The sequence below is a fragment of the Hemicordylus capensis genome, chromosome 1 (assembly GCF_027244095.1).
Source record: "Hemicordylus capensis ecotype Gifberg chromosome 1, rHemCap1.1.pri, whole genome shotgun sequence".
Taxonomy (NCBI): domain Eukaryota; kingdom Metazoa; phylum Chordata; class Lepidosauria; order Squamata; family Cordylidae; genus Hemicordylus; species Hemicordylus capensis.
In genome coordinates this window covers 68,198,961-68,226,806 of record NC_069657.1, presented here as the reverse complement: position 1 = coordinate 68,226,806, position 27,846 = coordinate 68,198,961, and the positions used below count along the sequence as shown (strand labels likewise).

General features: G+C 43.3%; 1 pseudogene; it reads left to right on the top strand.

The window, feature by feature from the left end:
* The first annotated feature begins 11,834 nt into the window (after positions 1-11,834).
* Positions 11,835-17,550, top strand: LOC128352056 (elongation factor Ts, mitochondrial-like; annotated as a pseudogene).
* The last annotated feature ends 10,296 nt before the right edge of the window (positions 17,551-27,846 follow it).

The following is a 27,846-nucleotide window of genomic DNA, read 5'->3' as shown; positions in this document are numbered from 1 at the left end:
TCTATCATCATATTTCTATACCGCCTGATATGTGCATCTCTAGGTGGTGTGTTCTTTGACTTCAAATTTACTCACAAATTTTATATAGATATAGATATAGATATAGATATAGATATAGATATAGATATAGATATAGATATAGATATAGATATAGATATATGTATGATTTAGAATTGCAACAAAAATTTGGCCTGAAATATATATATTTATTGGCTCTCTTACAGAAAAAATATATTTTATGATATATTCTGATATAGATATATTTAGTGGTTCTCTTACAGAAAAATTTGGAAGGGAAAAATACTGTTTCCATTATTTAAAGTACGAATTAAGTGGCATCTTTTCAGATTAATTCTAATAATTTAAAATTGTGTTTAAAATTGTGTTGCTGGGGGGGGGAAGATACAGGACAGCTAACAGAATGTTTACTTGCAATAACCTTAATTGTTAAAAGGAAAGTAATCTACATTACAAATTATATGCAAGACCAAGGAGTACATAATTATGCATGATACACTGTGGGTAGAAGTAGCTATAACCTACATACACTCACCCTGTGTTAAAATTAGGAATTCTGAAATATGCTACTTGACTCAGACTTTAATCATTATAAACTAACACAGCTGTCCCAGCAAGTAGCAGTTCACATACTGCTCAGCATTATGCGAACATTTTGCACACCACAGATGCTGCTGCATCTTTCAGATAAAAGTTGCGCTAGAGCACTCTTGCACAAATGCTTGAATCAGACAAGGGACTCAACAGGAAAATCTTCTTGCTGAGGAACAAGTGGGCTTCAGGGAAGGGGGCTCCACCATCAATCAGTGCCTAGTTCTACAGCACCTTATCACGAAATACTCTTCCAACAGGGTGACCTCTCTTTATGCCGCCTTCATTGATCTCAAGGCAGCATTTGATTCCATCTCACATGTCAAATCATGGGAGAAGTTGGAAGCCTCCTCCATTGACCAGCGCCTGCTATAACTTCTTCACACCCTGCATGTAGACACATCACTCAAGGTGAGATGTAGCCCCCAAGGCCACCTCACAAGAGCTGTTACAGCTCAGAAGGGCATCAAACAAGGATGCATTTGGGCCCCACTCCTCCTCAATTTCTACATTAACTCTATGGTGGCCCAGCTCAACAACCCAAATTTCCATCCTCCTAAGCTCACTGGGAGACACATTGCTATCCTGCTATATGCGGATGATGCAGCCATCCTCTCAAGGACCCCCATTGGCCTTAGAAGAGCACTGAGGGGCCTGATGCTGCACTGCAGGAAGGAGTGGGCCACTGTGCGGAACAGGATGCTGGACTAGATGGGCCTTGGGCCTGATCCAGCAGGGCTGTTCTTATGTTCTTATGAGTGCCTGGAAATCAACTATCACAAAAGCCAGCATGGTGTAGTGGTTAGAGTGCTGGACTAGGACTGGGGAGACCCGAGTTCAAATCCCCATTCAGCCATATACTAGCTGGGTGACTCTGGGCCAGTCACTTCTCTCTCAGCCTAACCTACTTCACAGGGTTGGTGTGAGGAGAAACTCAAGTATGTAGTATACCGCTCTGGGCTCCTTGGAGGAAGAGCGGGATATAAATGTAAAAATAAATAAAATAAATAAATAAGATTGAACAAGTTGCACACTTCAAATACTTGGGAGTAGTTTTTCATTCTGGCAGCTCTAGGAAAGCTCATGGAGAACACATGCCTTTAAATGCCCAGAGAAGCTCCTTTGCCATTCTCAAATTCCTGCAGACAAGAGGCCATTATGTACCTGCGGCTCTTGAACTGTTCACAGCTCCTGAGCTGCTAGCTCAGCTCCTCTATGGTGCTCAATTGGTCCCCTTCCCCAACATTGCAACTCTGGAACGTGTACAATCTAAATTCCTGTGGGCAGTGCTCCAAGTATCAAGATGTGTCTCCAATGCCACTCTGCGCCTGGAGACAGGCCTGATCAAGCTGGAAGCTAGAGTGTGGGTGGCCATTCTCTGTTATTGGCTCAGACTATCCTTTTGTCCAATTGGTCTTGCCCCCCTAACTCTACACGATGTTTACCAATCTAGCTGGATTCAGAATAATGAGACAAAAATAGCTACTCTGGGCCTTTCCCCCTTGACCTTGCTCAGCATGGCCTACGATCAGGCAAAAGCAATCATCAAGCAACACATTATAGACATTGAGCACCAAACCAATCTCAGCAGTGTCCCAAAATTTCATATCAGTGATGGGCTTAGGTATTCTGCTTCTCCAGCAGCATACCTCACCCAACTAGAGGTTCCAAAGCATAGAAGGGCGTTCACTTTGGCTCACTGTCATGGCCTCCCTTCAGCAATGCAAGAAGGCCATTATAGAAGGGCCCCATTTGCAGAGCGACTATGCCCCTGTGGCCTAGGGCAGATCAAAACTACTGAGCATGTTCTCCTCTACTGCTCATTCTATAGAGACATTTGCACCGCCCTCATCCTTCTATTGCTAAGCAAGTATCCAGGTCGTCTGAGCCAATTCTACAGCTCCTTGCTACTCTCTGACTCTAAGCCTGCCATCACATATAGCGTCGCCAAGTACTGTGCAGCTGCAATCAGCATTCGTCGGCGGATGACAGGCAGTGAGTCCTATCAGACTTCATCTGACCCTCAGTGACTCTGGGCAGGCCGTGCAATTGCTCACGCGCCTCCCTTTTTACTGTGCCTTATAACCTTTAATCTGGCTATTTTCCAGTTTTATTACTCAGGTTTTTATGTATTTCTGTTTTCTCATGTTTTTTTTAACTTTATTACATCCATTTTTCTGCCCCCCACCTTTTATGCCTTTCATGCATTTTATGACTTCCACTATTTCTCAGGCTTTTAGGCCCTCATGCTTTTGGTGTACTATCTACTATTTTTTAGTTTTTTTAGTCCTTTTAGTATTAATATGTACCATTTTATATGTAATCACTTTTTATCTACTCTCACTTTTAACATGTAATCACCCTTATACTTCATGCTGTTCTGTGACCATAATAAAGATTGATTGAGTGGCTACTCGGGGACGGGCACAAGGGACTTTGTAATCTCATGGTCATTGGAAATAATATCTGTGCAATTTCACCATTCCCTTGTTCATTTTCAGCATTTGTGCAAGTGCTGTAGCTCAATGTGCATTTAGAAGATGCAGCAGTGCCCATGGTGCCCAAAACACCCTCAGAGCAATGGGCAGTATGTGAACCACTGTTTCTAAATTTCTGTAGACACCATACTGTTGTTGTGATTTAACCTATGCTATGAAATTTTAAGGATGTCAGGGTGAACCAGAGAATAATGGTAGGAATCTAAAGATATAAGGCAAGGCCCTCTTTATTCATGGGGGTTCCATTCTCGCCTACAACCATGAGTATGGAAACTACAAATAAAGAAACCTTACCCCTATGGGGTTAGGTTACTGACCCCCGCAGAAAAGGCCAAAAAAGTGGGGGGTGGGGCGGAAATAAGAAGAGTAAAGCATTGTACATTTCTCTCCAGGTCTCCAGCTGGTCCAGCTCCAACCGCCGCCCCCCCCCCCCACCATTTTTCATGGGGAAATTGAGATATTTTTTTTTAAGAACCACAAAATGACTCCACACTGCCTCCAGACTGGAAATGTCTTCAGAAATGACACTGGAAGTCACTTCCTGTGGCCCAGGAACCTCAGATAGGTGAAAATAACCTATTTTACTACCCACATATAAGGAGACTGGAACTCTAAGATCTGACTGCGGATATGTGGAACGGCGATCTGCGAATCCAAGCATAACAAGGGCCTTCTGTATACAGAATCCTATTCAAGTAGATAAAATATCAGGAAATGTCTAAATTTAACAGAAACACTCTTTCTGCTCTTCAGTGCAATTAAAGGTGAATATATGCCAGTGTGTGCATCCATGCTAATTTATCATGTTTAGAGCTTCTTTACATTAATAAAACCAAGACCCACCGTCAGCTTGCTTTTAAGTTTCTTTACTTGAATATGGCCTATGTTGTTATAATTCCTTTGTCCTTATAGGCAATCCTCTGTCATCCCCCACATAAATCCTGAAAGAATTCCTTGCATTCCAGAGGAAGAACTGCTGATGAGAGAGAGCCCTTTATTATTAACCTTCTCGGTAACAATTATGCAACAAATGTCTTTCTTTCGGCAGGGTTTCATCAGCGAGCATAGTTTTGTGACGTTTCTGAACTGCCAATGTTCATGCCAAATACGGGCAATGCTTTTATGCAAACATAGGCACAATACTCTCTTAAGCAAGAGGAGGGCCAGGAATGTGTTTAAACTTCACTTTGGGAGTTCCTTATGATGTAACTGCAGGAAGCTAGCTCCTAAACTTGACAGCTCATCTTTTGGACTCTGTTTAGACTAGGTTTAATTTAAGTCATTTCAGGCAGGTTTGGATTTTTTTAGCCTATTAAATTATATTTCTTTTTCACAGTCTGTAAGTATGTAGAGAGCAATGTCATGTTTGAAATAACAACTATAAATATGTTCTAATATATATTTATGAGCATTATTTTGTAATACCATACATATAGCAAATACAGTTTAAAAGACTTGCCAGTTTTAGAATGTTCATTATCAATTTAGACTGTCCCCTGGTATGGTTCTCCATATGGTTCTCCCCCACCGAGAAGTGATTTCATGGGATGCCTTCCTCACCCCAGATAATTTCATGGCTTTGTTAGGATTCATACTCTGCATTTCCTCCCATTGTTTCTGAAAAGTAATGGAATCACATGCCTTACACTTAGAAATTATGCTATCTATTCTGATCCCTCTCCACCAGGTAATCTGGTTCCAAGGTCAGCTCCAGGCTTCACACTGTTCTCGACAAACTCATACAGTTCTCCGTAGGCTTCCCCATGAGACAGTTGCTTGACTACCACTGCATGAAGACTATGGGCAAGGAGGTGATCTCAGAAAGTATCTGTGGGCCCTTCCAAAGTCCCTGGACCCGCAGCAGAGTTCCAGCAATGCCGGCCCCTGACTCCTGTCCTGTCTGATTCCTCTTGGGCTGACTCAAGTTTCTCTTTTTCATCCTGTCAAAGTGGGGCACTGTAGAGCAGCAAGACTCAGGCCAGCCAGTCAATCTCCATGACCAATCCTGGTGGTGCAAGAGATAGGTGTGGTTCAATACCCCCTTGGCACCTTGCAATAATTCACATAGTAGTGCCTCCGCTAATGTGTCATGTCTGGTTTCATCCTCAGATCCAGATTACCAGTTAGAAGCCCTCTTCAGACATTTAAAAAATTACCAGTTGGAGGCCCTCTTCAGACATCAAACTAGTCCACAGTGTCCTGAGAGTGCGCCCACGAGCCTGACCCAATGCTGATGCTCTCAAAAGCCTTACCCCCATAATATCCATGCTTACAGCATTTGTATGCAAAGATAAACCACATAACCGTGATTTTCATGATTGGAAGGTTGGGGCACCCTGCAGACAACCACAATGTACATGAAGCTTTGGGGTGCATCAGCGCTAGCGCAGGGCTTCAGGGAGCACTGTCAGGATGCTGTAGGCAAGTTCATTGCTTCCTTTTTTCAAAATCTGAAGAGGCCAACTGACACCCCAGTACCAGTATACCAGGTCTACTGACATGCAGGCATGGTGTAAGCACACATTACACCAGCATGCATACTGGAAACACACAGCTAAACACAACAAGATAGCAATCACTCAGTGAGCAGATCTAAATGCCATGAAATGAGTGTTTGCAAAAATCAATTCATCACTTGAACTTCACATTGTTACTGGGTATACATGTCATTAAATGGCACTTCCACACTAGCCCCATTATGCTTAATATAGGAAGAACAAAAGTACCTTTAGGGCTGTGTTCTAGTGAGCCCCTTTAGGCATGTGCAATAACATACATTGCAAACTCAGGATGCTTACTTTTCCTTCTCACAACTTCACCTAATACTGCCCTGAGCCACTTTTGGAAGGGCAATATAGAAATCAATCAATCAATCAATCAATCAAAAAAATAAATAAGGAGCTGCTCTTAATGAGGTAAAAAGGTAAAGTGTGCCATCAAGTTGGTGTCAACTTCTGGCGCCCCACAGAGCCTGGTGGTTTTCTTTGGTAGAATACACAGGAGGGGTTTACTATTGCCTCCTCCCGTGCAGTATGAGATGATGCCAACATCTCCCTACTGTATATCACAGCTGCCCGATATAGAGACTACCAGCAGGGATTCGAACCGGCAAACTTCTGCTTGGTAGTCCAGTATTTCCCCACTGTGCCATTAGGTGCTGCTGCTATTAAATGTTGGATACTGGAGACTGGATGTTGGTTTTTAGATGGATGCTAATTTGGAGTGTGATGTATGTTTTATTGTTGCAGGCCACCTTGAGGACCTGTTATGTATCAAGTGGCAAGATAGTCATTTCAAGTAGCTACATTTTGGGGGAGGGTGCTTTTAGGGGAAAAAATGGCCTTGAAAGCAGCTTCTCAAGTGGTGCAAGGAGCTGCTGTTAGAAAGGGAAAAAAGACTCAAAAGCTGAAGGTCATCATCAGTGGATCGCAGCCTAAGTCACCAGTACTGAACCAATTACACCAACCCATTTATGTCTGAATCTCCCACCGTCAGTGAATTTTGTAAACAAAGTACATCCTAGGAAAAAAGTGCTACTCAGGAGTGAAACAAGATATAGCTTGTGGAGATGCCATAACTCAGTGCTGAAGCATATGCTTTGCATGCAGAAGTTGCCCAGGCCAATGTCTGGCATCTTGAGATAGGACTGGGAAAGACTCCTGTCTGAAATACTGGAGAATTGCTGCTAGTCAACAAACAACATTAATCTAGAAGATGGACTAATAGTGTCTTTCAATATAATACTTCTTCATATGTTCAAGCACTCTTCATCTTTATGATTGTGTCTGAGGCAAGGTCAAAGATTTTTAAACATAGTTAACACACTTGTAAAGCATCTATAAATACTGCATACATATTATAAGCATGGCAACATTTCCTTTTCTGTGACCTCAGCCCATAGTTCCCAGGGAACCTGTACTGATTTCCATAAGGAACATACCAGGAACAGTGTGGAAAAATAGTTTTAGTGGTGTTATGAAAAACAGATGACATATTTTTAGTGAAGAATGCATGAAACATAATTTTTGTTGATTTTCCCTTCCCATAATTTTAAAGTTAAATCTTGGCATTCATGCAATCTGGAACTGTTATGACAGAGATCATGTCATACAGAAAAATGAAATGGTGCATATATAATTGAAAACATTTTTAATATTTAGACATTTATCGGAGAAAATGAGTTCTAGCATATAGATTTCTTCAAACTACAATTTGTTTCTAGGCCACCATGAGATAAGGATGGAATCCTTATCTTCAACAGCACTGGGATTCAAAGATGAACAGGAATTTTTAAACATGTCTCTGATGTCTTCATTACTCCAGTTGTGAGACTACACTGGCTCTCTTGAGTTGCTATGCATTATTTGAATTATTACATTTTTTAAAACTGCAGCATCCAGACTAATGATGTCCCAGTGCTGCTAATGTTACTGGGACAATTTTAGTTGATCTCCCCTTCCCTCTGAAGCTGACTGTGACTTCTGAAAATATGTCCCTGAGAATCATGCAGTCCTCGGGGACATATATTCAAGAGTCACAGTGCGCTTCAGATGGAAGGGAAGATCAACAAAAATTGCCACTACCCAGACCATGAGTGCAGTGTTAGCAGCACCAACATTCCTTTAGTTTGGATGTCATCCACGCCCCACCCCCACCGCCAAATAGCATATTACAAACAGGCATTCTTGACTGTTGTTTTAGATTATTATCTTGTTTACACAGTCAGACAGGTGTTATTGACTGGTTTGTTTTATCCAGACATCGAGTCCTTCCCAAGGACCTGGGATGCCAGAATTTTATTGTCAATTGTTATAGATATCGTTGCAGAATATAGGCTGTTCCCAGTAAAGCTGCTTTTTGTAATTGGCTGATAGTGATTTCTGTGACCCCTATGGTGTTGAGGTGCTCTTCAAGGTATCATCATCATCATCATCATCATCATTACATTTATATCTTGCTCTTCCTCCAAGGAGCTCAGAGCGGTGTACTACATACTTGAGTTTCTCTTTCACAACAACCCTGTGAAGTAGGTTAGGCTGAGAGAGAAGTGACTGGCCCAGAGTCACCCAGCTAGTTTCATGGCTGAATGGGGATTTGAACTTAGGTCTCCCTGGTCCTATTCCAGCACTCTAACCACTACACCATGCTGGCTCTCTGCAAAAACTCTTGATACGGGTTTTTCAATCTTAATAAAATACCTAGACAATAAGGTAACCAAGGGCCAATTCTGTTCAAGGGCTTCCAGTTCTAGTCTGGAGGCAAACTTTGCTTTGCAGTAAAATAGTGTAAAACAGTTTGCCCGATTCATAATCCACAGTAAACTGGTTATTATGAACCAGGAGGGAGGGATTTGGAATATGTGAGGGGAACAAGAAGTCTGATGTATAGCTGAACTGTTTAGCTGTGACTTCTGAACCAGGCTACTGAGGGTCATCATCAAGGTGATCAGCTGTTATTACATATGATGTAGGATGATGTTCGTGGACAACATCAGACTATGAAGCTATTCACACAATTGCTCAAAACTGGTTCTGAGCAATTGTGAGAACCGGGCTAAGTTCGTGAGCCCAGTGGATCTCTGGCGGCTAACCCGCCTAACTACCCTTCACCCTAAATGAGGTTAACGGAGCAAGCACTTCATTAACCTTGTTTATTTGATCATGTGTCAGCCGCGGCTGCTTGCAGTCACGTCTGATACACTGGGGTGGGGTGGAGAAGGGGAAGGGGACCCCAGGAAGGCTCACGCAGAGCCTTCCTGGGGTTTGGGGGCCCAGGCTGCCACGGGTGGTGCTCCCCTTCTCCTGACTCCCAGAGCTTCTCCCAGAGCCCGACTGGAGCAGCTGCTCGTCTGGGTGGCCGATCTGGCCAGCCAGCAATGAGCAACTGTTCATGTGCGGAGAGACCACGTCTGGAGCTTCACACCAATCACATGTGAAGCACCTCTATGAATAAGACCCACTGAAATGAATGGAATTTAAATTAGTCATGATTAACTTGTTGCAATGGCTCATATATAACACAGTGCCCCATTCTCATTGGGAGGGATGTCACTGCAGTGGTGATGCAGTTCTTAGTAGCAACGGATCGTCTTCAAGCTCATTAGCAGCATGGGTATGGTTTGGAGGGGAATGGAATGAGCATATGCACTAGAAGTGTGCATGAAACATATTCTGCAATTCAATTTGAGCTCGAATCAAGTCACAGAATTATCGAATTGATTTGTTGAGGCCAGCTGTCTCAATGAATCACCTTCAAATAACTCAAATAGATTTGGGTGATTCAAGCACCTTTTTTTCTGGGGATGAAAAAATGGGCCTCAAAATGGTGCTGTTTTTCTGGGGAGAGCTAGTCTACCCATTGGGGTTGGCTGGTGGACAAGCCCTCTGCCCTGGACTTAGTGTGTCAGCCAGTCTCGGAAGACTGGTCTACCCATTAGGACTGGTGAGCAGATGCGCTAAGTCTGGAGTAAATGGCTGGTCTACTCACTGACCCCAATTTGTAGACTAGCTCTCCCCGGAAAAACGGCACCATTTTGCGGCCTGTTTTTCCATCAAGAGCTGGTCTACCAATTGGGGTGGGGTAGACCACCTAGAGATGTATGTATCCGGCAGTATACAGATATAATAAATAAATAAATAATGCTGATGACAGAGAAACTGACCCAGAGTTCTGCATGCATCCTGATGTCATTTACCACTTGGAGATATTTTCCAGGGAATTGAAGTTCAGTGTGGATGACACCCACCCAGCACTATCTCTCCTGTCTCAGTATCTCAGTCTCTCCTTTCCTTTGGATTCCAGGGAACCCATAGAGGTCCTGAATTCATCTGAGATCAATTGTGGATTGGATGTGGGTGAACAAATTGACACTTAATCCAGAAAAGACACAAGAGCTCTTTGTCAATAGGAACAGAGATAGGATTTGTTTCCTGTTTTGAATGGGGTTGTGCTCCCCTTGAAAAATCAGGTGCATCGTTTGAAGTGCTCTTTGACCTGGCCTTGCTCCTTGATTCTCAGACAGCAGCTCTGGAGTCTGGAGTGCTTTTGCAAAGCTTACGCTGGTGGGTCAATATGCCTTTCCTGGTCACACTTGCTTCAGTTCTATCGAGATTGGACTATTCACCATTGTAATGTGCTCCATGTGGGACTGCCTTTGAAACTTCAGCTGATGCAAAATGTAGTTGCAAAGGTTTTTAACATACTTTGTAAAAAAAAAAATCTATGTTACTCCATTGTTATATGAGCTTCAGGGGGCACTGGTCCATTGTCAGGCACAATTCAAAGAGATAATTAAGTTTTTGCCTTTTAAACCCCTAAATGGTATAGACCAGATGTTTTAAAGGTTTATCTCCTCACATCAGTGGCGACTGGAGCTGCTGGGGCTGGCGGGAGAAGGTAGCAGGGCAGGCGGGCACAAAACAGGCCACAGTTGCCTCTCTCTCTCTCTCTCTCTCTCTCTCTCATCCCGCCCCGGCTGTCTCTCTTTCTCCTCACTCCGCCCCAGCTTTAACTGGAGTCGCGTGGGCTGAAATGCTGAACCTCGCAAATGAGCAGACCATGCAACTCACATTAAATCTGAGGTGAAGAAGAAGAAGAAGAAGAAGAAGAAGAAGAAGAAGAAGAAGAAGAAGAAGAAGAAGAAGAAAGAGAGACACAGAGAGAGAGGCAGCCAGGGTGGGGTGGGGTGGGATGACAGAGGAAGAGATGCAGCTGCAGCAAGTGACTTTGGATGTCTTTTTAAGATGTCTACCTGGATATATAACATAACATCTATATTAAAAACACAACCTGCTTGAACAAGCTTCTATGAATAACTGTTGATTCCCTCCCACACCCCACCATGGGTTTCATGCCAGGGATGGTACTTTATTTAATAGGAAACTGTCTGTTATCTTTACACTGTTCCCTGAAGCGATTTCAGAAAAGTGTGATGGAAGCCATGTATTCTTGTAATATTATTTTAATGACACAAAAGTGTGGCTGGGTTATTGTATACATTGTTATCAACATGTGCTTAAAACATAATTCACATTGTCGAATTCACATTGTTGAATTACACAATGGAAGTGATTCCCATTTGTGGATTGTTTATATGTCCCTGGGTGTTCATAACTTTACTGCATTCAGCCATGTAGAAGTGTTTCATTGCTGCCTATCTGTTTCATTTAAAAAGTGTTTGCCAGCAGAGTTTTGGCAGAAAATGATACGGACTTTGTGCAGGAAAATGGAGTTGCTCAGCATCTGTGGCAGGAAGAAGAACATTCCCAAGGTTCCCTGATGTGATCCATTCTCCAGCTTCTAATATTCTTTGGCCCACCACCTATTCATTCTTCTGTGTCTGTGGAATGTTTGCAACTGAATTCAGAACTCATACTCTACTTTTATTGCTAAAAGCCTATGCGCAATTCCCACCCATGAACCAATGATGACATAATACAGATAATTAGACCAAAGAAAGTCAGGCCAGTTGCTTTTCCCCTCTCTCCCCCCTCAAAAGAAAGCAGTAGCATTAGAGGGCAGTTAGGCCTGCCAAAGTGTATTCACCCAGTGCCAATATAAAACTCCAGAGAAGAAGACAAGTGAATTGTTAAAAGAATGCTTCATACACTAGGATTTGCTTTCATTTCACATTAAGCAAGAGCCATCATGGGGTTCTTGCAGATAGTATGCTGAATGAGAAACATTATTGGCTGAATGAGTAGTGGTACAAAAGGGATGCACACCACTATGATGATCTTCAGCAAGAACTACAGAGTGACCCCTGACCTGGAAGTCCATGTTTTTATTAGGTTTGCACTGTACCAGACTAGGTATTGTGAAGGATCAGAGCTCTATGATCAGTCCAAAGAATGAAGATCACTGTTGGAACTAGAGGTAAGATCCAGGCTAATCTTCATGGCCTAGACCAAAGAGAAAGAAACCTGGAGTCTTGCTGCAGTGGTGCTCTGAAGCCTACTGGGAGTGGAAATATTCTTGCAGGAAGGTGTCTCTCTCTGTAAATCAAAATCAGACCTTTGCTAAAAGGACAACACTCTGCTTCTGAGGTGTACACTCCAGTGAGGCTGGTATGTCACTTACTGCTTCTAGGCTGGTATGGCCCCGAAGAAGTAGACCCTCTCTTCACTTTCAACCAACAAATTGGGCCTGTTCAGACATAATGCCAAATCAGAGGTAAACATGAGTTTGTGATTGCCTGAAAGCCACAGTTTCATCATCCAACCACAGCTCTGTTTTCGTTCCCAAATCTGAATCTGAAACCTCAGTTTATAGTGAGTTTTGCTGCTGAAACCTGAGATTAGAAAGGCCATTCTTCCCTGTGGAGAAAACCCTTAAAGCCACTTGTGGGGTGCTGGGGTGGCCCAGAGTGAGTGGTGGTGTAGTGCACAGAAGGCGCCAACTACCCCCATGGGTTGCTAACCCATGGGGTACTGGGTTTTAATGTAAACTGCCCTGAGCCTTTTGGAAGGGCAGTATAAAAATTTTAATAATGAATAAATGAATGAATAAATAAATGAATGAATAAATAAATGAATAAATAAATAAAGGGCTGGTTCTAGTCCCATAATACCCTATGAGAGAAAAATATAAATAAATTTCAAAAATTCATAAAAAATCGTACGAGTGTCCGATTGCGTTGGGATTTGGGTGGTATGTAACCATGGGTGCCAGCTACCACTCCACCCACTTTGGGAGGTTTGAACCAGTTTGAACCAGTTTGAATCGAACCATCCCCAGTTTGGTTCGAATTCGAACCTGCAGCTTGAACCTGATAGCTGGTTTGGTTCGAATTTGAACCATTGAACCAACCCGGTTCAAATTTGAACCGGTTCGAGTTTGAACCTGTTCGCACATCCCTACATTTGACTGCACTCTCATGAAGAAAACTTTCAAACAATATGGGGCCCAACTATTGTGGGGCTCCCGGCACCACTGGTTAACAATAGAATTCATACTCCGCACCTTCCCCTTTTCACCCAACCCTTTCAGATTTCAAAATTGTCTGGGCCACTTTGGGTTTTTGAGCGGTTTTGGGTTGGGTGGGCAGACAAGGAGAGACTGGGGATGAAGCCAATGTCCCAGGCTAATCTGTACCGGCTGGACCCAATGCTGCAGTGAATGCAAACCAGCCACCGCCAGACACTCTGGGATGGGACACCCTTCTATTAGAATGGCTAGCCAGGTGGCTATGAGAAACTAAACTGAGCATGGAGATACAGTTGCGTGGAGACCAGACTCTTTTAAGGCACACTTATATTCTCAGTTCCCGCCAGTCACTGGGGTCGGAAGTGATGTTGCTAAGGGACCACTGTTCCCTCTAAGGCATGCGCACATGTGTGCACTCCCAAGTTTTTTTATTTCCGCTCAGTTAATTTTAGATCCTACTCAGGTTCCCATTCTGAATGCATGTGCGCACACACTGTCTGGATACTACCGACCAGAACAAAACTCATTCTGCACAGAGATGGAAAAAAATTAGAGGGACCACTGTAAGGGATGCTACCTGGGGCTTTGGTGGAACTGTTAATGGGGCCAGGCGGTAAAAGCCCTCCAGCCTGCATGCAGGTCTCTGAGAGTGGTCCACTCAGAAGCAGGATCCATCTTCAACACATTGGGAGCATCTTTCATGCGATCAAATTATGCTCTAGATGGATGGTTCTGCTCATGAGGTTTGGCTGGGACTTTCACCATGGGCAAGGGGCTGGACCCCACTTTCTATTTCAAACTGGTATATAAATAGATCAAAATAACCAAAAAACAAAAGGGCAAATCCTAAACCATTCTAGCCTATTCCTAGCTGTGTAATCCTATGCACTCATGCATCACCACTCGTGCAGTGTCACAACTGGCCATAGCTGGTAACAAACTCATCCTGCGAAGATATGAGAAAAACACAGAGGGAACTCTTGTGCAGTCTAACTTTAACAAGTGCATGTGGAAAGAAAGGGGCCCAATCCTCTCTTCCTGGAGGAGGAAAGAGTGGGGCCACAAGAGCCTTCCTCTCCAACTGTGGAAGACAGTGGTGTGAGTGATGTGAGGAATCTGAGGATTAAAGTGTCTTTTCGCTGCCGAGGGCAGGCAAACACTGCTGAAGAGTCACAAATGCACAGAGTATGCCCCTTCTAGCATCAAGGCCAATAGTTGCAGCTTGCCTAGCATGCTGATGCCTTGCCCACAGTCTGGCAACATGAGCAGAATGTAGTCTGGGCAGACTAGGATGAGGGAGAGTTTCCTCTGTCCAGAAACCAGAGGTTGCCAAACTGCAATTAGTCAGTCATCTGCAGCATGATTCCCGGCTTCACAGATTAACCAAAGCTTCATCTATCTGAGGTTTCATGCTATGGAGCCAGTGTATGTACCAAAGGTTAGCTCAATGGTTGCTTCTTGAAATAGTTCAGTGAGAGAGTCTCCCTCCTTCTCAGGGGTCTAGTTCACTAGAACTCTCCCTCCTAATGCAGACCTATCCTAGTTTGTCCTGAATCATGACAGATAATAGGGCAGCAATGTGCCTGAAAGGCTCAAAAATGAAAAGACAAAGAAAAGGACACCAGATGCAATGTTTTTGCAGTTACAGCTCATGATTTTAAGAAGGAGCTGCATGATTTTGAACATTTTGTGAACTTACAAAACTGAGCTAAAACAACACAGAATCCAAACTACAAACAAGCCTCTCATTTCTCATACCCTGTAAATTGCATTTGTAAGACCTCTCACAGTGAACATCGCAACAGCACAAATTTTAATCTGATTATACCAATATAATCTTAACATTGTAAATATTGCTTGGTGTATGGTGAAGTTTACTGAACAAGCACCAGTATTCTTTTTCACTATGTCATTGCTAAACTATTTGAGATGTTCTATGCTAAGCATTCTGAAACTCTGAGGCTATTCTCATGACCTCCCAAAAGCAGGCTAAGGAGGCCCAGTCCAGTTTTGGGAGGCCGTGTGCTGCAACGGGAGCCGTGCATCTCCCAGCAGCAAACCTCCTTAAATGCCCCAACCACAGTTAAACGAGGTTAGCGGAACATTTTTTCAATCGTGCGTCGTCACACCGCAGCAACTCATGAGGAGACCCATGACCGGGAGGCTCCAACAAGCATCCTGATATCAGGGGGCTCCCCAGCATGCCCCACACACTCGTACAAGGCATGCTGTGATTTCTGGGGGCCAGGAGCCCCCCAATCCCCACCACCCCTACTGGCTCCGTGATGGAGCCAGTAATTGTGTGGGCAGCCGATAATTGTGTGGGCGGCCAATCCGGCTGCCCAGGGCATGCTGAGTGCTTGTGTGCAGGGAGAGCAGATCAAGCCCATTCTCCCCACCTAACCCCATCCGGCTCTCCACAGTGCTCGTGTGGAGAGCCTCTCTATTTTAATGGCATCTTTCTGTTTCTGGTTCACAGTTGTAATCTGGTGGCTGTATGCTTTTGTGGGTGTTTGTCTTCCTGTTACATTTTTAAAATATTTGACATTTGACAGTGTCTCATAATCAGCTTGTACTCAGTAGGCGTGTTTATCATGGTAGTGCCCAAACTGAAGGAAACTGGCTGGGACAAAACTCTTCCTCCCTTCTTATGTCACTGTTTTTTGAAAGAAATGTCTTGTCATAACCCTGATGAATTCTGTTGTAGTCCCACAGATAGCTTCTGGAAGCTGCAATTAGCAGCACTGGACAACACCGATAAGACAGATACAGCAGACATGTGACAACAACAAAACACATAACTAAATGCATATATGTGAATCTTCAGATGTCAAGAAGACTTTAATAAAGTGAAAGACTGTCGGTTACATATAAATAAAGATAAATATGCATTTGTCTTATCCTGTTTAAAATGTGAAAGGAAAAGGTTAGGGCGGAGGCACCACCAAGGTAATAAAAAATGAGAAGTGGCCCTCAGATGCCACACTGTTGTATTTAATAGTCCCAACACATTTTGGGTTAAAATCCTTTATTACTAGTAGTAATACATTAAATGCATTGGGCCTATTACATACAACAGTGTGGCATCTGAGGCTGCCCTCCCATTTTATTTTATTTTTTGCCTGTTTAAAATGTGGTCAGGACTATTGCTTTAGTGTACAGTTTTCATGTAGGGAAGGAATAGCAGGGAAACAGCAGGCAACGTGGTGGTTGCTAAGTCTGAAACAGAATCGGCCCAGCACAAAGTCCAGAGAATGTACAGCAAGGTGGCCTCCTTCTGCCAAGCCAGTTTCTAGTGACACAGCTAACACAAGACTCACTTTTCATATAATTGTTCAGTTTTCTCATAGGTAAATTTGACAGAGAGACAAGCTAACTGCCTCAGTGAAATGACCCTTTAATCTGCCAAATTGTGCCCCGTACCCATAGCTACAGGAAAGGCATCATACCTATATACTGTAACTATTAGGCATAGGTCAAGGACAGCTGATTGCTGATACAGACATGTCTGAGAGTCAGTCAGGAAGCAAAAGCTGGCCTCCATGCGCAGAGACTTTTGAGTCAAGACTGTTCATCTGTGTCATGAAGGAACTAAGAAGTCAGCCATGAGCTCAAAGCTAGGGCCTGCTAGAAGATAGCAAGATATTGTCACTTACAGGACAATCCAGAGGAAACTGAACTGGTAGAATCCCCAATAACTAACTCCATTACTGATACACCCATTGAGGAAGCCCACCCATTGGGGAGCATGGAACCACTCACCAACTTGCCCCTGAGGGAGTCCCCTCCTTCTCCACCAGAACCACAAGATACGAGCTGCTGTAGTAGGAGGAAGCTCCTGTAGGAGTTGACAACGTACAATGCAAGTACCATGGGTTGGGGAAGACCTTGTTCACACTCCAGCAAAGGGGTGCTCCCATAGGGCAGTTGTTTAACTGGCATTTGGCCCATTTTCCTCATACCAGGCTTCCATTACTGATACCAAAGGAACTTCTAGTGAAGCTCAGGAAGAAAACAGGCTACTCATTTGTGAACTGTAAGAAAGCTTTGGAGAAATTTGGTGGTGACCTCAAAGAGGCTGAAACCTGGCTACATGAGCAAGCCCAAAAGGAGGGATAGAGCAAAGCTTCCGAACTAGAAGACCGGAAGACCAAAGAAGGGCTCATTGGGCTGTTCCAGGAGGGAAACTTGACTGTGATGGTAGAGGTGACTTGTGAGACTGATTTTGTGGCCCAAATGCCAAGTTTCAGCATCTGGTTCAGCAAACTGCAATTGGAACAATGCTTCATCACCAGGGACCAGCTAAGTAAGTACGTATGCCAAATGTATGTATAAGTACATATGCCAAATGTTTCTTGAAATCCAATGAGCTTTTTCAGCACAAAGTGGGACCTGATAGATCCTTGCTTAGCAACCTGCTGGCTCTGGCTATTGGCAAACTGGTAGAGAACATGGTTATTAAAAGGGCAGCATGGTGTCAGTGCTAGAGAATGTTTTCATCAACTCATATGTGCACTGAGCACTCTCAGAAAGAAATCCATTGCTGTCTAATATGATGTTTGGCGGAACCACAGGAAAGATGCTGATGGTGAGCCCGGGCCACTCTTCAGCAACGGCAGAGTAGCACATGATTGGTAGCCCACTGGTTCAGCCAGGAAAGGGCTACACCAGATCAGGGGCCTATTCAGTAGTAGCATTTACCACTCACACCAGCTGCACGGGATTAGCCCTAAGAGACTCCAGAAAGGGTGGAGTCCCAAATACTCTATTTAAGCCTCAGTCTCAGCTGTTGAAACTAATGGGTTCAATAGCTACTGAGTGCTCTGTCTGCAGTGCCTTGGCCCTGAGCTTAGTACCTCAGCCTTGCTTCCTAGACTTCAGCCTGACTCCAGGAGACTTGCTCTGCCAGGGGGGCCCAACTATTCCTGCCTCTCTAGAAGGTTTGCTGACTCTCCAGCATCTTCTGCCTAGGTCCCTCAGTGCAGGTGTCTCTCCATGTGCTGTGCCAGCCCTGTGGGTTAGGAGACATGGCAGAGGGGGGGCATGACAGTGTGTGTGGAGTTCTCTCCATTAAAATGGTGACAAAGAATTACACACATTTCTACAGTCATCAAGCTTTGCTTTACTAACATATATGATGGTTGCGTCCAAATCCCCATTATGCCATTACATTCACAGGTGGAGGATTGATTCAGCAAAGTTCAAGCAGCACAAAAAGAACAAAGCAGCAACAAACCTAACTCCAATAGGCAATTGTGGTCCTGGAAGTCCCAGCAGCTGATAGGTAGCATAGCGTGAGGGGAGGAAGCACTGCTTCTTTGTATCTTTCTTTTTAACAATATAGTTTGACAACAAAATACATATCCCAAATTCTGCCCTGAAGGTAAGCGACACTAATATTACTCTTCCTTATGACCAATGACAAATAGATTTTGCTTGGCCTTTATTTTGGTGGTGTGGATATGTAACCTCTGATTCATACAAGTGTGCCTCAGAAAAGTAGACTGTTACTGACAAAGCCTCATCTTATCAGAATTCTTTTGCTGCTGAGGTAAGGCCATGCTGTCTAGACTAATATGTTCCTGGAAGGCTGTTCTTGTTTGGATCACTTCCACTAGTATCTCTCCTAATGTGACAGACAATGTAGAAGCTGACAGCAAAGGCTACGAAACCTTTAGTGTGGATGAATTGTATTTGCAGTGGCATATTTACACAAATGAGTTGTCCAATGGGGCACTAGAATACTATCTGCAATCAGGTTACACAGAAACGAATTATTGAATTTCTTCCTAGAAGCATTTGTAATGGAAGTATTTAAAAGAGAAGGAGTAGCTTCCAGTTTATAAACAACATAGCCTGAGATATCTGCTTCAAAAGCTACTAGTCATATACACTAGAACGGAAAGTACCGAAACAGTGTATGACTCAGAGGCCAGACAGTGCTAAACATTCTGACTTCACTCTAGGGATATCCTCAAATATTCCTCAGACTTCTCTCCATTGTAGCCAAACTAAGGAATGAGAGTGAACTTTACGGTGTGTATGACTGGAGAAGCAATATATAAAACTCACAAATTGTTTATGAGCAGAATTTTCCACTAGAACTGTGACTATTGCTTGTTTCTCTTATTTATACAAAAATACACATTGGTTCAAGGAAAAGTCAAGGTATTTTCTGAACACAAAGCTTTTCCAATATTTTAGGATACACCAAAGGCCAAACTACATCTTAAACTTCAACTCTGTGTAACATTAGCTCAGTGGCCCCTTCTCCATTACAAAGCACCCTCAAAGGAGACGGAGGGAAGGGGGTGTTTAACCCATTACCTACCAGCTGGTTATATATACACATACCTTCTCTTGCCTCATAAAGACAGATCTGTGGGACATGAATGTTTCAGAGGATAAGCAGTGAGAAGCTTTTACCACTTCTACCCCTTCTCTGCTGCAAGCACTAAAGAGTTTGGGGCTTTTTAGTTTTGGAAAAAGAGAACTGGGGAAAACAAGGTTGAGCTTTCTAAAATTACACATAGGGAAAGTGGATAAAATGTGTATCTCTGTTTCTCATAAAACTAGAATCTGAGTTCATCTAATGAAATTGATTGGCAGTAGGTTCAGAACTGACAAGAGAACGCTTCTTCACAGTGTGCCTACTTAATGAATGAAATGTACTGCCACAAGATGTAATGATGGCCACTAGCTTACATGATTTTAAAAAGGAATTAGACAGATTCATGGGGAACCTAATCTGTCATAAGAATGTAAGAACAGCCCAGTTTATCAGGCCCAAGGCCTATCTAGTCCAGCATCCTGTTTCAAACAGTGGCCCACTCTGGGAAATCCAAAGGCAAGAGTAGTAGGGCATGCCTTCTCTCTTGCCTTCTATTGCCTTCATGCTCTGGTTGTGTGCTTGCAAATAGCATTTGACCAGTTGCTCCAGAAAACAGGATGTTTATCTAGATTAACCTTTGGTATAATCTAGCAGGCCCCTCCCCCACACAATTCCACAGGTTCTTTGCAGTAGTAAAGAGGCCATCAGACTAGCACATGGTTGCATTGTGACATATAGTTTGGTCCTCAGGACTCTAAAACACATTTATCCAGAGGCGTAACCAGTGGGGGGCAGGCAGGGCACGTGCCCTAGGCACCAGTTGCAGAGGGGCGCCAAGTGCCCGCCATGCCCCGCCCCACCCCAACCACTTCAGTTGATTAAAAAAAAAATTTTTTTTAATCGCGCCCCCCGCTGCCTTCTCTGAGTCCGGGATGGGGCACACGCCTCCCAGGAGCCTCCATAAGCACTTACTTTTGCATTAATTTCAGGGAGCATTTGCTGCCGAAAAGCGTCTATTCCTCTTTCTCTCCCTCCCAGAGAGGAAGAGAAAGAGAAAATACACACTTTCAGGAAGCAAGCCTGCCCTGAAATGAGACTGAAGAGCTCGCTCCGGCAATTTCTACCTCGAAGCCACACCCCCTTTGCATGTGATATCATCATGTGACATATCACATGTAAAGGGGGTGTGTTCTAGAGCTCTAAAGAGTCCTGATACGTTCTGTGTATAGAAAGCTATTTCTATGGCTTTGTTTGAAGATCCTTTGGTGACTTTCAGGTCAGTGTAACTCAAACCTATGCATGTTTCCCTGAGAATAAATTGCACTGACTAAAATATAACTTACTCTGAAGTATGTATGGGATATCTGGCCTTGTATTTCTTGTCCTTTGTGTTATGTAGAATGAGATTCCTTAATATGCACAATATGGAAGCTAAAAACAATTTTCTGATCTATGGGCACAATGTTTGCAGAAGAATCTAGTTCTTAAGTAGTTGGGAGGTCCTAGTGCAAATTTGCCATGAGTGATTTCTTTGATTCTGAAAGAGTATTCTTATTAAGATGAAGAATTCTGCAAAATATGTTTTCTACTTTGAACTGTAGATTAATCTGGGTCAATTTTCACTCTGGCAATCTTATATGTTCCTGTTTTTCACTTGAGTTTTTCTATGTATTAGTATTAACAAAATTTTGTATTAGTATTAGTATTACTAATGCTTTATGTATTAGTAATACTGTTGTATTAGTATTAACAAAATTTTTGTATGTTTGATAAATCATAGAAGAGAGTCATTATCCAGAAAACTCATCACATATGTTTTATATGTATGTATATGATAGTTTTCATGGTTATTTTAATTTGATCTTTTAATATGTTTTTATAGCTGTAAACTGCCTAGAGACTTTGGTAGTGGGTGGTATAAAAATATGTTAAATAAATTTAAAAAATGTATGGTTACTATTTGTATTTGGAGTCACTTGAACCATTAATGGCACAGTGGGGAAGCAACTAGAGAGCAGGAGGCTGTTGGTTTGACTCCCCACTGGTGTGTTTCCCAGGATATGGGAAACTCTTATATCGGGCAGCAGCGATATAGAAAGGTGCTGAAACACTGCACAGGAGATGGCAATGGTGAACCCCTCCTGTGTATTCTACCAAAGACAACCACGTGGCTCTGTGGTTGCCAGGAATCAACAACACCGACTCAATGGCACAAACTTAACCTTTATGTTACAATACGTTTGTATCCTGGTTTTTGGTTAAGGTTCCAGTTTGTTGTTTACTTCTGATCTTTTTGGGGACTCCAAAAAGTTTCTATTAGCTTCTATTCTTGGAGATATTTTGGACTCCCGATTTGAGGGCAACTGTGTGAAAACAGCTCTTCAATCCAAGGTGTGTTCTTTAAGTTATTTGGTGAATGGATCATGTTGGCTCACTGTAGCTAGTTGATTCTAGTTAGGAGGATAGGTGTGAGTGGGCTGGGAATGTCTTATGTAAGGAACAGATCCTTTTGTGAGGATCTAAGATCTCATGTGTGATCATAAAACTGCTCAGGATTACCCAGTTAAATTTCAGGCCTTACCTATGCAAAATGGAAATTGCATTAAATTCTATTTAACTTGGTTCTAAGTCAGATTAATTATAAGGAAGGTGTTGTGGCACATAACCATTTGATATTCATGCAGTAAAGAAGAGTGAAAATAATTGGCTGTATAAGTAGCGTTTGTCAGGTGCACAACTGACTTGTCCTAAGTCATGAGAATGCAGACTAAGCAGTCCCCTGGCCTGAGATTTTCCAGCATGTGATGGCTACTAGTGAGGGATCATTTTAGATTTAAAGACAGCACCTGTTATGTATTTTTCTGTTCTTTTCATTCTCTTCAACATTTATTCTCAACCCAAGGGAATTAGGCAAAGACCAAACAAAGCCCATAGTAGAAATGTGTTTATTGTTAATAAAATTGCCATCTCTGGCAATTTTTAAAAAACACCTGAAAACCCATCTTCTCGCCCAAGCTTTCCCAGCTTTTAAAAATTGTCTGTCTTTAATATACAGATACAGCCTTCTTCAGAAAGCAGGAATCACACCTATCCGCTATTCAGAGAGGTACTGGAGACTGGATGTGGTCCTTACACTCGCTGATCAGCGTGTTCATTGCATTCCAATTCCAGCATTGTGTATTAGTAACTCTCCTGCCGCCCCTGCCCCCCAGCTGCTATCTGCCTTGATAGTGGTTAGAGTTCTGGACTAGGACCAGGGAGACCCGAGTTCAAATCCCCATCCAGCCATGAGACTTGCTGGGTGACTGTGGGCCAGTCACTTCTCTCTTAGCCTAACCTACTTCACAGGGTTGTTGTGAGGAGAAACTTAAGTATGTACACTGTTCTGGGCTCCTTGGAGGAAGAATGGGATATAAAAAATGTGAATGTTACTGATTGCTGTCAGATAGCAGCTGGGGGGCGGGGGTGGCAAGAGGGTTGCTAATACACAATGCTGGATTTGGAATGCAATGAACATGCTGATCAGCGAGTGTAAGGACTACATCCAGTCTCCAGTACCTCTCTGAAAAGCTGATAGGTGTGATTCCTGCTTTCTGAAGAAGGCTGTATCTGTGCTGCTTCAGCAATTTGCATCAGTGAAAGCAAGTAAGGTGCAGTTATAATTTTCAGGTAGTGCCATAATTTTTTAATTAAAAGATTAATAAGCTTGACTTTTACTTTTTGAGCTGATATTATGGTGAAGTTATCTGAAAGATGGGTGCCAGATATTTGGGGGGGGGGGGCGCAATTTCAGTGCTTGCCCTAGGCGCTGTTTTCCCTAGATACGCCTGTGCATTTATCAGATAGAAATGTTCTATTTGAGGTAGGGAACTTTGCTTCTATATCTGCCCCCATCCCATATCATGCATATGCCATAAAGAAAAGAGACAGAAGGACTGGAAAAATAAAACATGTGCATGACCATATATATATGTGTCTATATGCTGCGTCACATGCTACATCATAGGTAAGAATTTAGACAACATTTAGTGCCCTGGATTTACTTGTTACTTTTGTTATAATTCATTTCTAAATACTATGTGATCTGAAACCTTCAGAGATAGGACAGAAGTTCAAGTAAATGAAAAATAGTAGCATTAAAAAATGTGAAGTGGAGAGATGGATATCGGGAAATTAACTCCAGAATGGATGCTTGTTTTTAGACACAGAAATCCAGCAACATGTTTCCAGTAATGGACATCCACATGTTCGATAGTGAACAGCCAATTTCAAAAGCTACAGCTGTCAATAGCAGGACTGATTTTACACGCAGCATTTGTTTCTGTGTTAGAAAGAGGCCCTTGGTTCCTACAGACAGATACACCTATTGTTCTTGCAGCAAATGCTAACCAAGACTGGAGGATACCAGCCTCTAAACATCTGCAGACTAGACATACAAATTTGGGAGCAGGAGTGAAGAAGGGAAGGATCAATACTGTACAGGTGAAACTCGGAAAATTAGAATATCGTGCAAAAGTCCATTAATTTCAGTAATGCAAATTAAAAGGTGAAACTGATATATGAGACAGACGCATTACATGCAAAGCGAGATAAGTCAAGCCTTAATTTGTTATAATTATGATGATCATGGCGTACAGCTCATGAAAACCCCAAATCCACAATCTCAGAAAATTAGAATATTACATGGAACCAAGAAGACAAGGATTGAAGAATAGAACAGTATCGGACCTCTGAAAAGTATACAGTGTACTGTGCTTGATTGGCCAGCAAACTTGCCTGACCTGACCCCATAGAGAATCTATGGGGCATTGCCAAGAGAAGGATGAGAGACATGAGACCAATCAATGCAGAATTGCTGAAGGCCGCTAATGAAGCATCCTGGTCTTCCATAATACCTCATCAGTGCCACAGGCTGATAGCATCCATGCCATGCCGCATTGAGGCAGTAATTGCTGCAAAAGGGGCCCAAACCAAGTACTGAATACATATGCATGCTTATACTTTTCAGAGGTCCGATATTGTTCTATTCTTCAATCCTTGTCTTCTTGGTTCCATGTAATATTCTAATTTTCTGAGATTGTGGATTTTGGGTTTTCATGAGCTGTACACCATGATCATCACAATTATAACAAATTAAGGCTTGACTTATCTCGCTTTGCATGTAATGCGTCTGTCTCATATATCAGTTTCACCTTTTAATTTGCATTACTGAAATTAATGCTTTTGCACGATATTCTAATTTTCCGAGTTTCACCTGTATATGGGTGTGCACAAACAGTTCATTGCTGAACCGGTTTGCCTCAAGCCAGGCCAGTTTCAAGGTTCAATTATGGACTGATCCGGAGGTGGTTTGGTCCACCACTGAACTGAACCAGGCCCAGTTCAGGCGAACCGGTTTGGCAATGAATGGGAGGCTGGGAGGGGCTGATGAGAGAGGTAGAAAGCTGCTTACCTGGCCAGCATGGCGCTGCTGCTCACCACCGTTCGCCCTCCCTGGCTCACCTACTGCTCATTCTCCCTTGTTTAGGAAGCCGCCCACATGGCAGTGGTGCAGTTCTGGCCTCCACACATCCGCAGATGCCATTTGCATGGCCATGTGGATACAGTGCAAATGGCCTCCACACATCTGTGGAAGCTGGGACCACTCCACCGCCTCACGGGCAGCTTCCTAAACAAGGGAGGAAGGGTGAGCGGTAGGCAAGCCAGGGAGGGTGAGCAGTGCTGAACAGTGGCGGCCAGGTAAGGAGGTTCTACCTCTCAGGCCACCTCTGCCCGCTGCACCTTACCATTGCCAGGATTACCCAACCCCTGTACTTGTAAAAGGAAATCCTCACTGGATTCCCTTTAAAAGTATTAGGTGCCGAGCAACCAAACTGGTTTGGTCAAATGGTTAACTCAAACCGGTATGACAGCACACAATTTCAGTTTGAATTCCTTTTGAATTTGAAACAAACCAGGAGTTCTCATTCATGCACACCCCAGATCAATACTGTTGCCCCAAGAGTCAGTCCCAACAATATTTTGGAAGCTGTCTTATGCAAAACCATAGCTCACTGAGTAGCCTACTCACATAGTGTGACTTGGGGGCAGTTAACTTGCACTGTAAGGGTATTCACACATGCAGCCTAATACAGGCTAGGGCAGCCCAGGCTGGGTTAGGCTCCACATGTGAAGTGCTGGGATCCACATGTGAAGTGCTATGGATCCCGGCACTGCTCACCCACCTGAGCCAGCTTTTTACTCCAGCCTTTTACCAAGGATAAGGGCGTAAGTGTGCCCTTTACCCTGGTGCCATGGTCATGTGACTGCTTGGGCTGCTTGCAGCCCAAGTGGACACAGAGATGGGCACCTAGAGTGCCTGTCACACTGGGGTATCCCCAAATGCACCGCACTCATTGTTCAGTGCATTGTGGGATACGTGGAGGCTGGGACTGGAGAGCCATGCTTCATGCCGCAGCACGGATCATGTGGGAGCACAGTCTGTGCTTCCCACCTATGTTGAAGGATTGTCTGGTTAAGTTTAGCACAGCTTTCCTGCCACCCACCCTCGCTCCCCACCTCTCGGTTGTGTGGATACCCTTAATATCACCCGTGAGCAATGTTTTTGCATATGGTAACAATTTGTATTGTCAGCACAGATTTCAGACAGGGAGCAGAAGCATGTCAGCTAGTCATACCCCTCTGTGCCCATGCTCATGCTCTCGCCATGTGAATGCTGGAAAAAGAAAGAGCCTTGGCATGTCAGCATGGAGTGGGGTGGCTAGTCAATGTTTTCCTCTTCCTCCTCTAACTGGGGAATACTCTTTCCAGAAATATAATGCCTGAAGAGGTGTCAGTTCTCATGCACACTTGCTTTGTATATGCAGAGCTGTTTCCTCCATCTGAGTATGGAAATAGTTGCGGGCACAGATGGTGTTAGATCAGGGCAACTATGGTCAATGCTATTGACCATTGTGCTTGGGATACTTTTAAGGTCATAATCCAACTCCTACTGAGGTTAATGAAAGAAACCCTTTTAATGACAAGAGTCAAATTTTCTCTTACTAAAACTGTATTTTTCCATCTCCATAATGCTGGTAGCAGAAGAAAACAAATTATTACTAGCATATTTCTGAAGCTGCCAAGAAATCAGCAGGGGCATCTAGTACAAAAACTTGTGTATGCCAAACCAACAGCTAGAAACACAACTGTGTGATGGGAGAAATGATGACAGAGGGAGTGTGTATTCATTGGCACTAAAACCTTCCTGTACAGTGAATTCAGCAATTAAGCCATGGTTACTGCTCTTGTTTCCCCACCTGTCACTCTGAGTCACTCTGGGATTCCCCCATTATTTTCCTCCATTTGGGGGCTGGGCTATTTTGACAGGAATGTCTGTTAAATATGTGTGCAAGGCGGTTATAAATGGCTTAATTTTGCAAACTTTGTAGCAGCCCTTTTCTTTTCCTCTGGCGGATTGGTACAATTTGTTCTGAGCAAAAGAGCAAAGGACAGGTTAAAAATCTAATTTGTGATAGGAATTGGTTTCTGACAGATTAACCCCTACAACAGTGTCACAACGTATCTGTTAAGTGTGCTTCCGTACTTCCTGTGTTGTGACACCGCAGTCCCTACACTGTCAGCAGGGTGCCGTTCACATTTCGGATGACTGTTTCGGATTTTATCGCTGTGATTTAGTGCTATTTATGTATTGTTTATTTTTCTATGTAAACTGCTTTGTGAACTTTGGTTGAAGAGTGGTATATAAAAAATTCGTAGTAGTAGTAGTAGTAGTAGCAGTAGCAGTATGTCTGTTGCAAAAAAGTAGCTGTGTTTTCCGTTGTAGATTCTGGGGATCGTTTTCAATTCGATCCTGCCAAGCCAAAGCATTTTACCACAGTTCTAGCAGGTAATCTGGAAAGTGCAGTAAGGCAGAAAAGGGTAAGGAGAAACATCTGGGGTGTATGAACCCCTACTAGGTATAAGCTTTTCATTGTGAATTGGAGCCTACACCTGCATACTAATGTGAGTAGGCCATGCTGCCCATCTTTTCTCCCTCTCGCATAACCCATTTTTCTCCTCACATAACACTAGAACCAGGGGTCATCCCATGAAATTGATTTCCACAAAATTTAGGACCAACAAACAGAAGTACTTTTTCACACAACACATAATCCACTTGTGGAATTCTCTGCCACAAGATGTGGTGACAGCCAACAACCTGGATGGCTTTTAGAGGGGTTTGGATAACTTCATGGAGGAGAAGTCTATCAATGGCTACTAGTCAGAGGGCTATAAGCCACCTACAGCCTCAAAGGCAGGATGCCTCTGAATACCAGTTGCAGGGGAGTAATAGCAGGAGAGAGGACATGCCCTCAACTCCTGCCTGTGGCTCCCAGTTGCATCTGGTGGGCCACTGTGTGAAACAGGATGCTGGACTTGATAGGCCATGGACCTGATCCAGCAGGGCTGTTCTTATATTCTTATGTTCTTCTCCAAAAAAGT